Source organism: Lagopus muta, chromosome 6 (genome assembly GCF_023343835.1).
Source record: "Lagopus muta isolate bLagMut1 chromosome 6, bLagMut1 primary, whole genome shotgun sequence".
NCBI classification, from domain to species: Eukaryota; Metazoa; Chordata; class Aves; order Galliformes; family Phasianidae; genus Lagopus; species Lagopus muta.
The window spans coordinates 18123520-18141687 of NC_064438.1; the positions used below are offsets into that span (position 1 = coordinate 18123520).

Sequence of the window (18168 nt, forward strand, 5' to 3'; positions counted from 1 at the left end):
ACACAAAAGTCAGCCAAAGTTAATTGTGTTGGAATCCATACTTAATTCACCATTATACCTGGCCTAATAGGAGGATGTTTGAGGTTCACAGGTGTTTGAATTGCCACATCTACTTTAAATCAGAGAGATCCTCACACAAGCTGAGTTTAGGAAAAAAAGCAGGCAAGGACTGTTTTCAGCATGTGGCCCAAAGTTCAGGCTGGTGTCACAGCTCTGCAGATCAGACCCACAAAACAGACTTAAAGTAATGCAAGTGCCATATTCCAGCTAATCTCAGCATATGTGGGAAACCCTAAGTCTATGCTTAAACTTAATTTTGGAACATGTGCTCAGTATTTTGCATGCACTATGTGTTTTTCTGGGTAGGAATAGACAAATGCTTACTTCAATACTCTGGTGAACATCAGATGAAGTCTTGCTTTCATCCACATGTATTTCAGTTTGGAGATGCATTGATAGTCTGAAGTCATTACAGCAGTTTCTCAAAATAAAAAGCCTTTTAAAAAATTGCTATCTAGGTTTTAATGCTTTAGCCTGATTTCAAACAACTTCAAATGACAAGCATTTCTATCTACTTTGCTCCTGTTCTCTTATCAAGCCATAGCAAATCAGTTAGCAGCTGTCCTGCTGCTAACTCAGGCAACAAACCACTCGTGACTTCAGCAGATGTTCTGCTTTTCATGCCGACAGGGATATTTACTAACAGTTTTTCTTGTTACAGTTTTCTGTCTCAAAACGTACTCCTCAGAATCAGGACTATGCTACATTTAACCATTCAGAGCCAGAATACCCATTTGCTAAGTTTGGCAGCTGCTCCAAAGGACAAGATTTTTGTCAGAGTTGAATATTTAAACTAGGACCACACCCTTTAAAATAAGAATTCACTACTTTTTTGTTGTTGTTGTTGTTTGTTTTGGTAAGAGAGATTATCAGAATAGCAAAACCAGGAAGGCTTTCTGCTCTGAAGCTGCATAAACCCTCTGCCTTTATTTGAACCTGCCAAATGAGGTATTTGTTCATAAAGGGAAAGAAATGCTAGCTAGTAGTCTTTATAACACCGGAATATAATCTCCAGTTTGTAAACTGTGCAAAGTTTACAAATTTAGCAGTCACTAACCAGCACCTCAAAGAGAATTAAACAGCAGGTTTTTGTTATTATTTACACAGAACTTACAAAGTTCATAAATATTAACTTATCTTCAGTGCCTTTCTGTGAAATTTCATCATCCATACTGATCCACTGATGTAAAAAAAAAAAAAAAGGTTAGGAATCTTTCTTAAAGGCATGAATTAGTCAATATGAACGGAGACTTCACGAATCCTTGTTAACTCTAAATTGTGCTCCCTCTTACATAAGCCTGAAGTTTCTGAACTGTGGTTAATGCTACCAGGTGGAGGTAAGCTTGGATTCTATTCCTTCTCAACTTTCTGTAAACTGTAAATCAGTTTCAGAAACTGAAATATATGTGAATATTATGTGATTACTGCCATATTATAGAAACCCAGAGCACATAGAATTTTTTTTCCCTCTCTTTTTTCTTGTTTTACTGCCTGGGGACAATCATTCCTTCCCAAGACAGGCCATAGTAGATAGTAGCAAGCCACTGAGCAAGAACATTATCTGCTGATAGCATCAGTAGTTTCAACTTTGCTTTTCAGTGCAGTGGTTGAGGAATTTGTACATGGTTACAAATCTCAGCTGGGAGGGAAGATAATATCTTATATAACTAGTCATACATTAAAATAAGCCAGTCAGATATTCATAGTAATCAATTTGTTGTTAGATGCACGTACATAACAATCAGAAAGATCAACACGATGGAATGGTGATACAGGAGATAGGAATCACAAAGAGACTGACACAATGGAAAGGTGTTACAAAAAGGGAAAGTACTCACCCCTCATCTAAGCTCACAAGAAAACTCCACAAGGGATAAACTTCCAACCAGAGATCCTTCCCCAGTGGCAGTCAGCTCTGAGATGTGGTCTAAGAGAGGTGCAGCCAGGCTCCACTCCTTCCTCTCACACAGCTGAATTGCCTTCACCTGTGCTCCCAGGGCTGACCATTTTTTCCCCAGGTGCTCAATCAGTGGTTCAGGCTGTGACTCAACAGTTACCATACGATGTATATCGCCATTACTGAGTAGCAATTTTCTAAAATTTGCTAAGTTGGTTGCTTTTTGATTATCTGACAATCTTGAGAGAATTGTTTCTAAAGTTAACCTACAACAGGTTGAGAAAATAGATGTGAGCTGTCATTGGAGTCAGGTCTGTATTGTTAAGCTGTATAAACACTGAGACCCAATGGGAAGACATGGGAGAGGTTTATAAATGCCATATGAAATAAGAGATCAAATACAGCATGATTGTTCAAGTTGCACATGTATTGTGTTCCAGTTTGGCTAAGATATGCATATTTGAAGTGAACCTCTCTCTCAGGTAGGGTGCTCTAGCCTGGAGATTTTCCAACCAGTAACAGGCACACACGCAGCTCAGCAAGCGGATTGAAGCTAGTTTAAAGTCAGAAACCATTAAATTTCTGGAGTCCAGATGGCAGGTTATTAGGATTGGTTGTTTTCACAGAGACGCTCAAAGCATTCTGCAATAGGAAATGATGCATAGAGAGCATGAGCTACTTATCTTTGCTAACACATGCTGCTTTAGGCATGTGTAAAGTCCTATCTAGCTGGAGAATGTTACCAACAAAAAGTGGTGGCTCATGAGTTGGGCCAAGATGTGGGACTACATCTGTCACTTTGTTCCCAAGCCTCTATAGAGCTCTGGGATCTGAGCAAGTTGCCAGAATTCTACCCTAAGAATCCACAGCAAAGAAGCCTTTCCCAGACCTAGGGAAGAGCCTTGAACTTGTCAGTCCCCTGACAACTCCTGATTTACAATTGCCAGAGAGACAAATCATTTCAAAATTTCTTTTCTCCACATGCAAGTATCATGTTTGTTTATGGGTTTGTCCTTGTGCTACATACTACAAAAATGTAACTCATAAAACATCAATATTTAGCTAAGGTGCTCACTTAAAACAATATATAAACAAAATGTATCTGGTTCAACATCCAAAGTTTGCCATGGATATTCACATTGCAAGATGTCTAAAGCTTTCTAATCTTAACCATACTTTTTCTGTTAATTGCTGAACATGAAGTGACATCTTCAAGTCATTTAATTAAATTATTTTGCTTTCCTTCTCTAGTAAGATTATCCAGTAATATGACAATACTGATGTGAAAAATTTTCCTAACAGACAAAAAAAACCAAACAAACAATTATTGTAACAAACAATAAAACAACAGTAACAAACAAACAAACCAAAATTAAAACGGCCATGCTGTGTAAAAGGTTTACAAATATCCTGTGACACAGAAAAATCATAATCACTCAGGCATGAACTGTTGAGTTTGTTTTATTCCCAAACTGCAATTCTGGCAAGGGAAGTTAGCACATGTGAATTATAAAACCTCAAATGTGTGTTCATTTCCTACAAATTACTGTAAGGTCTACATACTGCTTCTTTAGGTGTAAATGCAAAACACTGACACATTCAAGAATTGGGGATAAAAACACTCCACCTATCATCTAATGCTTCCTGGAAGGCAAACAAGCTCAACCTTTTCAATTTTTAGAAACTCAGATGCTGAAGAGATACATCAGGCTGTTGTCCTGGTGTAAGTTTATGTAAATATTCCTAAAATCAAGAGGATTCTTTATAAAGGCATTGCTGGTGATGTGACCTGATTTTCAAAGGCAGCGAGCACGCAAGACCTGCCTTTGTCTTCACAAACAGCTGTAGATGTTCATCATGTCAGCCAGTCAAGCCATTAGCCTTTCAGCATTCTAGTATTTAAGATCAGATAGATTTACCCAGAGGAAATGACTGTAGCTACTAATTTATGTTCATTTCCTCACATGTAGAGCGAACACATGAAAGTCAAGTCACTTTTGCTGCTGACAATAAAAGTCATACATTCAGAGATCAAGTACTTTGTGGTTTTGCTAGCCTGAGCTCATCATGCCTTGTCAGCCACACTGGAAGACCACCAGTTAATGGATTTAACCTTTGCACCAATGAAAAATAATGGGTAAGCACATCAAAGCTAAGTTACACCAAAGTCATACATGTCCACTTTCTCCATCAATTATTTTCATAGTCTAATCTCCTTCACAATTGCTTTACTTAGTTTCACAGAAAGTACAGTTACTCAAGTAAGTAGAAAGCAGTTAAAAAGGGTAAAGTTGCAGCTGCTCCCAAAGATCTCTCTGCAGTTCAGCTCCCACACGTGCAAATGGCACAATAGCACTAACCAGGTCCTGCAGATACCTTGACTTAAGCAACATTTTAAGACAACGGAACAGGTAATAATGTTTTGTCAAAGTAGTAGGTAAAGATAGAAAAAAGTTACTTTGTGTTGAAATAATCTAAATGTAAGAAACAAATAAATGAGAGAGAGAAAGAGAGAGGTTACCCATAGGATGGTATTTTTCCCATTTTCTGCAAATAGTTACTTGTGCATCTTAAGAATCATATAAATATTTGTGGATAATATGACAGTATCAGAACATAATCAGAAATCTGCCTTCACAAACTCTGGACCTGTGTCCACTAGCTACACAGTTTAAGTTTCACTTAAATCACAAGCTAGAAGAAAAACTAATTCTGTCTGAACTGTAGAGAATGAGAAAGCAAAAGATATAGAAATTCAGGAAGTCAAAACAAGAAATTCCTAGTAATTCTCTTTTCCATTACACTTAAACTCCTATAGCCATCTGTCACGGAGTTGACCAGATCAATCTATGTCCGTGACAGGGGCGACAGGCCTCCGCCCTCCCCCCCCACCCCAGTCCCACAAAAAAATGGGAAGGAAGGAAGGGAGGAAAAGAGCAGTGGCAACAATCTATGGAGGAAAACTTATTTTACTATAATATTGGAATACAAAATAACACAATATATACAATTTAATTGAAATTGAGATTAATAAATCAGACAAGATAAGAGAGAGAGAGTTCCCGGGACCGAGTCAAACCTGAAAAGCTTGGAACGGCCAGGAAAGCACCCTCCAGCACCCACTGCAAGGCAGCAAGAGAGCGCCCCCCCCACCCGGAAGGGTCAGATCTGGACTGCTGTAATGTACAGGGATAGGTACCTGGGATTGGGGCAGTGATACTTTGATGCCCCGTACACTACATGATGTTTTGATGTGGAATACTGAAACCCAAAGTAAAAACAAACAAACAAACAAACAAGAAACATAGAACCATGACACCATCTCAAATGGATTCAAACAAGAAATCATCTGAAATGTATGTCAGAACAACTTTGTCTATTATTTCTGTAGGTTCAACTGTCAAAATTCTTAAGAGGGAGGAATATTTTATGCACCACATTCTGGGAAAGACTGAAGATTTTCACCTGTAACAAGCTATTTTCTGAGGTATGAAACAGAAATCCAGCCATCAGGAGCTCCCGTCTGTCTTTGAAAGTGACAAATAATTCTCCAAGCTGAACTTCAATTGAAAGCATCAGCCACAGAGAGCAACAGTTTGATGCTGCGACTGGCTGTAGTGTGGATGTTTAAAAAGTTCAGTAAGTTCTCCATGCGATCAATAGATTTATTCAGTTATCTTTATAGTAATATTTATCTTTTTTACTTCAAAGTAAAATTCTGTATACTTTGAAGTGCTCACAAGGATGCTGACAGAATAAATTTAAAAAACTGATCACAGTGTTTACTAAGGTATTCTCCTAAGGCTCTTTTCAGGATACCTTTGGCTGCAGTGTGGTATGTGTGAATGAATCCTTGGAGCCAGCACAACATCCTAGTGTTTTTGAACATAATGATTTACAGCAACTGCTTTGAATGCAGTGGTAGGTCCTAAATCCATTCATTGTTTACTAAAAGAAGTGGACTTTGGTAAAGAGAAGGCAGAAGCCTGAAAGAGGCCATAGCTTCCATAGGACCTGTTAAAAGTAACATTTCCAAAACAGGGAATGGATTATTTTCGGCTAAATTTCTCAGCTCTTAACATCTCTTTTTCTTTTCCCCCTATCAGTCACAGCTGTTATCTGAAACACAGCCCAGCAGGTGATCAATTCAGGCAATGTAATATTTCTGTGCACACATACATTGGATAGTATAATGGTTCCTTGAAGTCAGTGAAATGTTTGCTACAGACTTGAGTGAAAAGAGAATGTCACTGTGTCATTTCTTCAAAATCAAAATTAAAACTGAACTTATTTTAAAAAGCTACTTCACACTTATACAGTTATTACTAACTAAAGAAAGAAATCTGACCATCTTAAATCGTATTATGCAAAAGGCTAACATGATGTACTTGTCTTCAATAGCAAAATAGTCAGAGGACACAGTGTAGATGATATTAAAACTAAGATTACAATGGGAACTGCTATAGCTCTCATTCTACAGTACAGCAAAGTAAAGTACAGGAGTTACAGAAGAACAAAAAAATAAACAAACTGACATCTGGACACTAAACTCACAGTGCCGATGACAGATTGCTGCCATAACAACTTTATTAAAAAAATAAAATAAAAAAAATACTACAGCAACAACAAAAAGCTACTGTTTGGTCCTTTCTCACAATTTTCTTAGTGATAAAGGATGCAAATATGGATACTCTTGGATGTTCGGGTTATTTGGGGATAAACTTGGATATTTCCTGGGTGAACACTCTTCCAATGTGGCCTGGTATGTTTTAACATTCTTTTCACTCATGCAGTCTGAATGGCAGCTCTATGCAACCGAAAAGAAGTCCAGAAGTAGTGAAGGGCTTTACTGTTCCAAAACCATGTGAAGTAGCACAGAAAAAGACAACTCAAATTTCTCCCGTTGTGCTGAATTCCTCTTCTAATTTACTACCAGCACTGGCTGGGCACCCAGAGGGATTTTTTTGATGAGCAATTCACGTGTTACTCTATGGACTGCCAATATAACTCCAGCTCGTGGTAGTGATCCAGGATGTGATCCAGGAAACAATCATCTTCAGCCTCATATTAGTTCAAGAGGTCCTGACAAACCTGTATATAGTGTTTTTTCTGTTCCTATTTGAGCACTCATGGGACCCACCTGACACAAACTTTGAGATAGTCCAATGTTGCCATCATTGTTTCCAATGCACTGAAGATAATATTCAGCTATGTACATGGTTCCCTAGTTGTAATCTGCTGATTTGCACAGATGAGTTAATCGAGAAACTCTTCATTCCATGGTGTGACTGTTGCTCATAGCCATCCAAAACGTAACTTGTCATTGACATTGCTGTCACCACTGCTGAAACCCACCACCCATTGCCTCACTATGCTTATATCCACTGTTTGGTCTCCATAAAAGCTTAGCAAGTATCAGTGAATGTCAGTGGTTGCCATTTTTTCCGCACAAAGAAATTAAATGATACACCACACTTCCATGTCAGATTCCTTTGTGTCAGAATGTTCCCCTGTTGCCATTGGTCTGACAGCAACAAAATGTAATGCAATATTGTCAGGAAGGTTCAGCCTCTACTACCATAATACCAACATCTGCCTCTGATGTCATGAGACAACATAGTGAAATAACAGGCATTACTTTCCAAGTAGCCTTCATATTTTCAAATGCATACAATAAAACTATAATAAGCAATTCAGATTTTTTTTTTCAGTGTGTATTTTCCTAAGAAGACAGGCAAAAATACTATTTATGAGTGGAAAATTAAGCTTTTCCTTAGTTAAAAGTGATGGAAATGTATTTCACTTCATGTGATGCACAGCACCTTTCCTCCATAAAAAAATAAAATAATGAAGTCTTTTCATTATGGTGATTTCTATTTTCAGATTTATTTTCTTATTTTTAATGTAAAAAAAAACCCCTAAATATTGCTAATTCAGTATTTAAATCAAATTGTAACTGCTAGAATGTCAATGACAAGGTAAATGATTGCTGTATTTGTTTCAGGGATAGAGAAAGGCGTGAAGTTTAATTTTCAATTTATGTAGCAGATTACCATAATGATTGGAAATGCATTCCTTCTGTCACAAGGCTGTCTGAGGACAAGCCAATCCTCACCTAATTTAGAGGACTAAGTTTAGTTTCAGCTAGTTTAGAGCAGTATAACATTTAAAGCCTCGCATGGAAATAGATTTACATAACATAAATCCTTTGTGTTAATGGTGCAGCCAATTCTCAGGTTTTTACTGTCCTTTTTTTTTTTTTTTTTTTTTTTTTTTTTTTTTTTTTTTTTTTTTTAGCAAAAACTCCCATGATTTTTTACAAATTAGAAGTTGGTTTTCTCTTACCTGGTACACAATTTACATGCTTTCACATTATTTTGCTTCCAAGTTATAGTTTCTCAAAACTACTGAGATCTGCAAGACTATCCACTCCCAAAATATTCCTACATATAGTAAGATCAAACTGGACTTTCTGATTACAAAGGATCATCCTTGTCCAACATCTTTTTTCTTGAGGATAAAAAAAAATAGAAAAGAAATAAAAGAAGTCATGCCTTTTCCCTAGTAAAGTTTCTAATTAAAAAGAAATGTTCACAGGGATTAAAGCTTTTGCTTTTCTACTACATGCACACAGTGGCTATGACATGAAACTAGCATAGGTTCATTTGAATCACTTTATACCAGCTATGAGCTTGTCACTTAGCATTTTCAAAGCATAATTATCACTGCTGAAAATCCTATTGTACTGGAAATAAGATGGAGTGATTCAGAGATGGAATGCCCACAGAGCAGTTAGTTCTGGGAAACAAGACTATGGCTGCAGGGAATTACAGAAAAGGTGCTGTAGCCTCTGTTTCCTGCTCAATTAGGGAGTGTGAATGGGAAACATGCTTCATTAACAAACATAATATCCCATTTGGCAATATTCAGTTTGATTGATAGAATTTATAATGTGCTTAATGCCATTTTGTAAATACATAACTGTACTGCTACATTTTCCCTGAGACATTTGCAGAAACTAAAGAACCTCCTGCTTTACTTCACAGGCAACAAGATCTAAAAGCAGAAAGGAAGCATGAAAGAGTAAAACAATGTAGTTTTACTCTCATTTTTTTTTCTGCTATAAAACATAGATAAACCTTTTGCAAACTCATGCACTTTTCATTGCTCTCACAAAAATACGTAATATTTGCTATACTATAACAGTCAAGGCATGGAGCAGGCTGCTTTCCATCCCTATAGTAGTGCTTGGTCACCTAAGTCACCTAAGGAGTCCCAGCTCAGGAAGAAAACGGTCTCAAGCCATTTTACACAGTGTTGACTGAGGGAAAGGCCTTTGCTTGGCTCATCACAAATTGCATAAGCCCTAGAATCATCTGGGTTGGAAAAGAACTTCAAGAACATTGAGCCCAACCATCAATCTTACCCATGTGAGAGAGCTTGGTTCTATCCAGCATTTATGCATAAAAGCCTAGTTATTCTCTTTGGCTCTTTGGATTTCACTGGTGGTCATATGCTTCTTTTTTTCCTCAGCAATTCCTGGAGCTCAGTTGAACTTTGGCACGTCCCAGTCTCATGCTTGAATGGTTGTAGGACAGTTGAGAGGAGGTCTCCACAGATGGCCTCCCTGGAGTGGAGGGAAGACTACGAGATCTGGGTTGTAGGGGACCAAGGCAACAAGGGTTGATCTGCACATTCCCACGTGTCACACAGAGCAACAAACAGTACCTAAAAATGCATATGTTTTAAAAGTTGTCCTCTGCTGTCAACTCTTCATCTAAATTACTAACGCTCTGAGGTCATCCTGTCTGCATAGCATTTGGGTGCTTTATCATTTGCTGATGCAATATGGAAAATGGGACTCACTTTTTTCAGAACTCACAAATGCACTGGCAGTCAGATGCGCACTGCAATGCATGCTCAGCTAAACCAGAAGAGAGCTTGCTTACCTGGATGAGAAACAAGGCAAACTCTTGCTTCTTTGATTTCTCTGTCTGTTGACAAACTACATCTTGGAGAAACACTTTGAAGAGGATCAGCGGAGGTCAAGAAGCAGAGAGCTACAACAGCTCTCAAAGAGATCCGAGGGGAGAGCAGAAGACCTATACGAGCTCCTCACCTGCTGAAGGAAATGATCATGGGGGGCAGGAAAACAGCTTCCTGAAGAGAGAATAGAAAATTTGGATGGGACAAGTATAAATTAATCCAAGCATGACCATTGAAAAGACAGGCGATCTCCAGTGCAGCTTCACCTCTGAACCCACATATTTCTTGCTATCAAGCTCATCCAAGCTTAAAACACAGCTTTGCATCTAACTCAGGTACAGCAAATAGGCCACCCCTGTCATTGGGTCTTTCCTCTCCTGGCATGAGACCTGATGTGGTGTTAATAAGAAAGAAAAAAAAATCCCCCAAACTGCTACTGAAATAAAAATCAGCTATAAATCCACCACATTTAATTAAAAAAAAAAAAAAGAAAAAAGTGTGAGGGATAAAGATGGAAGCACTGATCATGTATATAGGCTCCTTGGAGGAAATATGCAGTGTCTAGAACAAACAGATGAGGGGAGTTGGTCTAGTACTAAACTTAGATCAGACAACATAACTAAGAGCTGCTAACTCTCACCACATACCTGTAATATCTGATGGAGACCAGCCTCCACCTCTGCAAAGCCAGCCTTAGGCACACATCATGTAGGCACATGGGGCTGAGCTCTGTTTCTTATGTGTTTTCTTACCTTGTGCTTGGGGTCCCAAAGCAGGCAGAAATACTCTACCAGCTTCCCCATGGGTATCTGATGTTATTACCTCTGTTTTTCCTTTCACCTTGGTATGCATAAACTACCTTATTGCTTGATTTTATGAACTGTAAGCTTAAAGCAAGTAAGATACTCTAAACTCCAACACTCAGTTATTTCCCTTTAAGGGAATACAATTTCTATTTGAGTACCCAGCTATGTCACAATTACAGCTGAAGAACAGTACTTCAGTAAGAGTTTCCTAAATATTTAATAAGACTCATGGCATTACCAGTAAGCAGCCACAAGCTGAAACAGCACAACTATGTTTCTGAGCAGCTTTTGCAGGTGAATGGTTCACAGCCAATAAAACGATATATTACATGAAATTTGGATGTAAAGTTCAAACTCATTTGTCACAGATATTCCTAATTTCAAATCAGGACAGCCTGGTTACATTCACATCAATTAAGTATGCTTTGTGGAAAGATCTGAGCAATAACTTTTGGTAAATCAATGTTCATGAAAAATCATTTAAAAGTCAAATGTATGAATATAGTTTCAAAACAAGGGAAAATGCATCAATGCAAATATTTGAACAAAGATTTCATCTGTTTTTCTCCAATCAAGAAGTAAGAATTGCATACAATTTATCTGGCCAAATGTATTCAAATAATAGGGTAAATTTTGAATATTCATGGATAATCAGAGACTGAATAATGCTCTGTTTCAGAGAAGTTCTGCAAATTAGAGGAGTAAGAAAACTCACCAGGGAGAAACTGTCTGCTCTGCTCTAAGTATCACACTGTCAGCACTTCCACAATTGCAGTTTCCTATAACATAAAGTGATTTTGATTTAGCATTTTCCAAATAATTTAACAACTGACTGCCATTGTCCTTATTTCAGATGCCCAATTAAGTAAAATCTCCCTCTTTTCCTTTCCCCTCCCCTAATAATCCCTATCTTAATTACATTCAAATTACATTGTATTTACAGTATAATGTACTTATAAGTAGGTACCAAAGTATACATTCATAATAGAAGTATCCTCTATATGCAGTATCCTTTTAACAGCTCTCCACTCTTTGAACATTACAACAAATTGCCCAAAACTGAATGCACATTAGGGATTCAGTTTTCCATTACAAAACTAAAAAGAAGAATTTAAAAACACTGACTTTGGTATTTTCTTGGCTTTCCTTTATGGCAGTCTTTCTGGTAAGCATCAGTTCTTGTTTCTCTGTGGTTGGCTGTGGAAGACAAGATTGTCTGTAGTTCATTCATGACAGGAGAAAATTAGGATGGAAGTATGAGAAAAACTTGTCTTCCTTTTTAAAGGTAAAACTGAGCAGTATCTGAGTTACCTACTCCAGAGAATTATACAAACAATGCACTGTCTTGAACTAGAAATTCAGAGAAGGAAGCGTATACTGAAAATGAAGACTGAGAAGTCGGACACTGAAGGGCATTTAAAAAGCAACATCCTCTTTTAGCAGAAACAGCACAGAAGAACCTGAAAGGATCTGGGAGTGATAAAAAGTATATATTTATAAGATGGCTTCCTTGGGGAGTGCATCTGTCTCAACATGAGTAGGTCACAGGGGATAGAATGAGATCTCTTGAGAAGCATCATTTACAGAGTCAAATACAAACATCAGGTCTCTCTAGAGTCTGTTTCTTCAGATTGGCTCGCAAAAAAGCATTCTCTAAACGTATGTGACTTTGCTTGATCACTTAGCCAACCTGGACAATATGTATATTCTTTTATTTTTAGACTTTGAATATTTTCTTCATTTCTTATGCTTTTTCACTCATCTTTGCATTGTTACCTATTGCAGGTATTTGGGAATTGCTTAAAAATGTGCTTTAATCTACTCCAAGGAGATAGAAAATTAAGTTGATTTAGAAATTGAAGAAAAAAAGAAGTCCCATCATTACTCTCCAGACTGATCCTAAGGAGTTTAACTGACTTGCATATCCTTATACTCCTCAGCTGAAATCTGTAAGGAGGTAATGAAGAAAGGATATCTGAAGTCAACTTGGCTCACGCATCTTAGTCCAGGAGAGGCACAGATTCAGCTGGATGGCACCATAGATTTCATTGCTGGAGGCCCTGGAGTTTCCAAAGAGATAAAGGTTGAGAAAGCATATAATTGGTGTGAAATGCACTAAAAAATACTCTCCTATCTCTTCTGCTGCTCGCGCTTTCAGAGCTCCAGAAGGCAACTGGGAGTACAGACTCTCTGTAGCAGTACACTTCTGCCCTGCTTTCTACAAAATGCCTCATTTATTTCCGCTAATCTGCTGCTCCAGTTTCTAGTCTCTTGAACAAAGGTATATCCTCCACATGTGTGTGCATACGCATGTGGAAACTAAAAAGTAAATGTAAGTGAATTCGCTAGAAGGAAAAAAGACTTCTAGCTTTGTCCATCAAATATTCAGATGACTTAACTGTAGACAGTGAAAAGAAGTTCTGATGCAGCGTGTGACAGATTTTTCCATCCCTAGAGATTGCCACAATAGATGATAAAATAGAAGAGACCTGACAAGAGAAAGCAGAAGTAAAAATTCTTTTCCAGGTCCTTTTCTAACATTTCCCATCTCACCACTTGCATCTTTGCTTTCCTGTGTTATTTTAAGATTCATGTCTTTTCAAATTTTCTGCCAAGTATGATGCACACCTGTGGAGCAGGAGAACAAGATAATGACAGGAATGCACTTACTGATAGAGGGTCTGCCTCAGCTTGCAAACTCCAAGTCTATAAAGACATTACGTTGAGCCCACTGTGACAAACTCAGAGCAATTAATGTCATGCTGCCCTCATTGTCTTTTACCTATTCAACTTCTGTACCATTTCTCTGCTATAACTTGTGTCCAAGAAAATCTTTCTAAATCAAGCATGAAATGTTCTATGAAAGCCACTGAATTTTCTCATTTGCACTCTTCCCAAGGCCTCTCTAAAATCAGAAAATTCGCAATTACCATTAAAAAACATGCTATAATGTTATAAGCATCTGATGAGAGAGATGATTGGATTTCCAGGTGGATTTTTCTTTTGTTACATACTGTACTCATCCAAGTCAAATACAATGTTCTGGTAAGTAAAGTTTTCCACAATTTATCTTAGCCAATTTTACGGACAACACAAAAAGATTGTCAAGAACTTAAATACCATTTGAATTTTTACCCCTTTTGTAACCCTGATTTTTTCCACAATCTTTCCTGAGCCAAGAGACAGCTTTTCACTCCATTTGTCTAAAGCAAAGCAGAATTGTTTTTATTGAATCCAATATTCCATATATTTTTAAATGATGGATGTGACGCTTTACAGCCAACTAAGGTCAGTATGGAATGTTTTGTTTATACATTGCTTATCAGGTTTTACATACATCAACACTGACTATGCAGTAAGCCACACTGAAAAGGGAAACATTATCAGATGGTTTTATTGTTAGAAGGCTCAGAATATCATTTTGCCAATTTCTTTTTAGGAATAGCTGCATTTCTGTTAAATATTCAGTATTCCTTTTCTTTTTCTTTGACAAAATCATAGTTGAAAAGGTTAGGATTTTTTCCCTACTGACAGCAAAATTATTACTTTCTGTCATGAAGAAAGCATTGAAGCAGCCAACAAGAACGTTCTAATTCTTACGTCCCCATTTCTCAAAATATCAAGATGATGTTATGTGCCTTGTTGTCCCAGATTGCTTGTCAGTAGATTGCAGGACACAGTGGATCATTTATGGTAACCCAGAAATACAGAGCTCTGCTCTACCCTTGGTCATATAGCCATTACTGATAGCAGGGCCATACTGTGGCAGAAAGCAGTCAAGGCCGGGTGCTTGAGATTCCCCTTAGGATGGCTTTTGTATGTCACCCTGAAATGTAGGATGTCACATCAGATGTACAGAATGATTAAGAAATCTCATACCATTCTCAGATAATAATAAAACCTTTGTGTTTCTTAGAAAATGGATTTGCTGTCTGACAGGTGATAGCCAGCAGAGATGACTGAGTACACATGTGACAGCTGGCAAATAGATACAGGCAGTCACTGGGCTGCTCCTCATGGCCCATGCCAGCAGATAAGCACCAAAGATGTTGATAATTACAAACAACCTAACACTTGTCTGTATATGCCATCCGCTCTGAAACAAACCAGAATAGGCTTTACATGCTTGTGTGGATTCTTGAAATGCCTCACCATGTTCACTAATTAAGGTTCTCCTCTTTCATATCCTCTAGGTGTGGGGCAGTTGTGGGATGCCAGCCACCTCCAGGCAGGAGTTGGAGGGAAGGTCAGAGGGAGCCCTGCTCAGCTAGGTACTGCTTCCCCACACAGCATCTTTGGAAGGAAGTGAGGCCTTGTGACCAAGCACCAGGTTTTTGATAGCCGTATAGAAATAAGACTCTAGCTGGATGTTTTCCCCAGGCTCAAGATCAGGATAAAGTCATAGGCTCTGAGAGAAAGCATAGTTCACTTATTAGATATAACACCTTGAAAAAATCTGCTACAGATACCCAACTCTGCTGAGTTTGTGACACCAGTAAAGCTTGACAAGTTGCACACTTTCAGGATTTTAAAGGGAATAAGAATCAAAGCAAAAAGAAAAATTCCTTGTGCAACTTAGAAATCTTTATTGTCTTGGGCTATGTCTGCCAGCACCAGCAGGATCCCTGCATTAACAGCCCTCCCCAGAAAACAAACACATAAACAGTCACTTTTTAGAGCAGACAAAATCACTCCACAGGACTTTCCAGCCCAACCACTAAACGTGTTTTTAATGGTTTTGGAGGGTCCAGCTGATTATCCCTAGCTGCGGCTGTCCCTCCTGCTGCCACTTCTTCTCAGCACTGTCTCAAGTAAGATGTTTCTCCATCCGGCCACAGAGCCTAATTGCTGGCATGTGGCTCTGGAAACCCCTTTTCCATCTGTACAAAGTATTTTTACACTCCTGGGCTGGAGCATAGTCATTCTACTCTGATTTCCTCAAATGCTTTTTTGAATGCTTAACTTCACTCCTGCAAGGACGCTTGCTGATTTTGATGTTCCTTCTTATGCAAACAGATAAACATTTGCTTGCCTGTTTGTTTCTATTTCCTATTTATGTAATGGGAACTCTACTTCTCTCACTCAATAAGTATTCAAAAAACAAATTCACACATAAAGGCGAGTTGCTCAAGCACCACACTGATGGTATAAGTACCGTAGCCAGCCTGATTCTCCATTGTTATTAATGTGCCAAATGAACAGTTTATCAGAGATGATTTCATACTTCTAAAGAATGGAAATGAGCAACCACTAGTGGCTTTAAATGAAAACATGAACATAATGCACAGGAACACACACTTTTTAAAAGTGCTTCTTGGTGTCTGTGATAGACAACGGGAAGAGGCTGCAAATGGGTTTAAATGACTGAAGCTGTTGTCACTCAGATCTGATTGAAACAACCCAATATTTTAAATACCATTCACATATTAAGTAGCAGGTGTGAGTTTCTGCTTCTTATTAGAGAAAAAAAAAAAAAAAAAAAACACTGGAAAAACAGCTGCTTTCTGTGAATTTAGCTCTGGGAGCCAGAGCGCTCCAATTTCAATCTGCATTCTGGGACAGGTAGCACAGAGCAATTAATCACTAAGACTCTCTCAGATGGTCTCACCTTCTTTTGTCTTTGAACAGCATGATACAAAATAAAAATGGGTCATCAATGCATTAGCAAGAGGCTATGAGATCATATCCTTGAAGAGATATTATATGTGCAACACTCACACAAGAAAAGCAATCTTTTTTGTCATGGCAAGAGCACATAATCTGAGGCAGGGAAGGTGTTTATTTGTTTTTACGAGTAGCACTAAAATGCTTTTTATAGCAAAGATATTGGTAGCTTTCTGTTCTGTAGCTCCCAGTTGAAATGAGAAGGGTGTAGCACAGAGCACAGGAACAGGTGAGCTCAGTGTTTACCCAAGATGCCTATTGGCATTCAAAACCATGAGAAATGAGGTGGTGCTGGCAATAAAGGTTTGGGCCAAATACCTGGGACATGGAACGTGTTACTGGCTAGGAGCAAGAAGCAGATAAAGAGAAGCATGTTTATATATAAATAATAACCTGGAGAAACAGGTAATATAGGTGAAAATTGAATCAAATTGTCACAGCATGTATAAAGCATCCTATCAGATGTATCCTTCACTGTGTTGTTCATAAAGATAGCAAAGAGGGACTGCACAAAAATCAAGGCAGGAAGAGAGGAAAATATCTGATAATTGAAGTCTCTGATCAGTCAGAAATCAGTCAAGTGCTACTGTTGAGCTTTAATAGCAACAATAGATTCTTTGGGACTGAGAAAATAGCTATGCACAAAGTGGGAGGAATCCTGTATTACTTTTGTCATGAATATCCAGGAAAAGAAAAAATACAACAAGGTTCTACAAGCATGATTTGAATAATGAGAACAGCAGAAAATAGTAGGCATGGAACATTTAGCAAAGTATATCTAAATTGTGAGCAGCCAGCATGCATTTAACAGCAAAGAGCTTGCCTAACTCATCTCCTGCTGCCTCACTGAAGAAGCAGCAGTAACCAAAAGGATTTTATAGGGAGAGAATCTGTGCATATAGTTACAGACCTGCAGGATACAGTTCTGACAGAGTAGCCAGCAGTAAGTTAAACACAAATAAGGGATCCACCACAGTGATCAACATTCAGCCAACGCAGTGCTACGGTGGAAGAGAAAGAGTAAAGAACAGCAAATTAAGAGAGATCTTACGTTACAGGCTGACAAGGGAGTAAAGACAAGGTGCTTTTGTAGTGTTCCCAGGAAAACACTTGGGAGTGTGTGGGAGCAAGAATTCTGAGAAAGGTGATGCTTTGTGTTTAATCAAGAACGCGTCAGTGCAAAATACATCCATACTGCCACAAAACCCATTATGGAACTCCCCTTCCCCACATTAAAAAAAGGGAATAGGAAAGCTGTGAGCATATGGCATTTAAGGTCTTAAATTGCAAGGCTGAAAGAGGCTGTGATGAATTATTGAGACTTTACACATACCAAAGAATCTTACCTAGTAATTTCTGGCTGGACAAGCCTATATATCTAGGAAAAATATGTGGTCTCAATTTAAATACTTCAAAAAATTCATAGTCATAGGTTAATTGTTCCAATAGTTAATTATGTTCAGTGAATCTTATGCATATTCCTACTTGGTCTGCCTTTAGTTTACAAGCTAAGTTTTTTGTTGCCCATTCATTAGATTTCATAGCACTTCTTAATAAACCATTCACAGTCCTTCCCTTAGAGTTTAGCCTAAGCTTTGTTCTATTGAAATAGGTTGAAATTCTTATTTACTCATTATTACGATGTTTTTGAGACTCCAGAGTATTTTTTGAATCTTTTTTTCTATTCTTTCTGAATTTCTAAGAAACACAGACACACTTTGTCCACTGGGAACTGTTTTCTGGTTAATGCCTAAG

The 18168-nt window shown here is 38.1% G+C and overlaps 1 protein-coding gene across 1 annotated transcript in view; it reads right to left on the reverse strand.

Moving 5' to 3' along the window:
• SHANK2 (SH3 and multiple ankyrin repeat domains 2) overlaps positions 1-18168 on the reverse strand; it is a 372036-nt gene that overhangs the window by 341979 nt on the left and 11889 nt on the right. The window contains exons 3-5 of the mRNA XM_048949837.1: positions 11875-17414; positions 11465-11528; positions 1899-10117 (exon numbers count right to left, since the gene is read on the reverse strand). The gene's annotated coding sequence lies outside the window, so the exon portion shown is untranslated. The remainder of the gene's footprint in view (positions 1-1898; positions 10118-11464; positions 11529-11874; positions 17415-18168) is intronic.